The sequence below is a fragment of the Aotus nancymaae genome, unplaced genomic scaffold, assembly GCF_030222135.1.
Source record: "Aotus nancymaae isolate 86718 unplaced genomic scaffold, 86718_ANA_hifiasm-v0.15.2.pri h1tg000064l_1, whole genome shotgun sequence".
Lineage (NCBI taxonomy): Eukaryota > Metazoa > Chordata > Mammalia > Primates > Aotidae > Aotus > Aotus nancymaae.
The window spans coordinates 9,558,817-9,559,966 of NW_026988479.1; the positions used below are offsets into that span (position 1 = coordinate 9,558,817).

Below are 1,150 nucleotides of genomic sequence, written 5' to 3' on the forward strand. Positions count from 1 at the left end.
ACTACAAAAAATTAAAAAAAATAATAGCTCAGTATACTCAGCTACTCAGGAGGCTGAGGTGGGAGTCTGAAGTGGGAAGATTGCTTGAGCCCAGGAGTTTGAGGGTGCAGTGAGCAACGACTGTGCCAGCATAGGCAGCAGAGACAGACCATGTCCCAAAAAACATATTTTTCTTTCTTCAATAATAAATTAACTTTAGCTTACTGTAACCTTTAAACTGTTTCAACTTTTTTTTTCTTCTTCGACTTAACTATAAGTTCAGGGGTATAGATGCAGGATGTGCAGGTTTGCTACATAGGTAAACGTGTGCTGTGGTGGTTTGCTGCACAGATCATCCTATCATCTAGGTATTAAGCCCAGCATCCACTAGCTATTCTTCCTGATGCTTTCCCTCCCTCCACCGCCCCCCAATAGGCCCCAGTGTGTGTTGTTCCCCGCTCCATATGTCCATGTGTTCTCATCATTCAGCTCCCACTTGTAAGTGAGAACATGCAGTGTTTGGTTTTCTGTTCCTGTGTTCGTTTGCTGAGGATAATGGCTTGCAATACTATCCATGCTCCTGCAAAGGGCATGATCTTGTTCCTTTTTATGGCTGCATAGTATTCCATGGTGTATACATACCACATTTTCTTTATCTAGTCTATCACTAATGGGCATTTAGAAAAATATGGAATGCTTCATGAATTTGTGTGTCATTCTTGCACAGGATCCATGCTAATTTTCTCTGTATTGCTTCAATTTTAGTATATGTGCTGCTGAAGTGAGGACTTTAATTTTTTGACTTTTGTAAAAACACTTATCTTAAAACAGACATTGTACAGCTGAACAAAAGTATTCTCTTTTCCTTTTCCTTTTCTTTTTTTTAAGACAGCTCACTCTGTTGCCCAAAGTGTCACAATCTCGGCTTACTTCATAGCTTACTATAGCCTTAACTTCCCAGGCTCAAGTGATCCCTTCACCTCAGCCTCTTGAGTACCTGAAACCACAGGCACATGCCACCACGCCCGGATAATTTTTGTATTTTTTGTAGAGACGGGGTTTCACCACATTGCCCAGGCTGGTCTTGAACACATGGGCTCAAACAATCTGCTGGATTACAGGTGTGAGTCACCATGCCCAGCAATTTTCTTTCTTTCTCTCTTATTCTATA

At 41.2% G+C, this 1,150-nt stretch overlaps 1 non-coding gene across 1 annotated transcript; it reads right to left on the reverse strand.

Annotated features, from left to right (window-relative positions):
* Positions 1-661: 661 nt before the first annotated feature.
* LOC135270712 (U6 spliceosomal RNA) lies at positions 662-768 on the reverse strand. Its single transcript, XR_010338841.1, has one exon. It is a non-coding gene; the product is annotated as a U6 spliceosomal RNA (small nuclear RNA).
* Between the last annotated feature and the right edge of the window lie 382 nt (positions 769-1,150).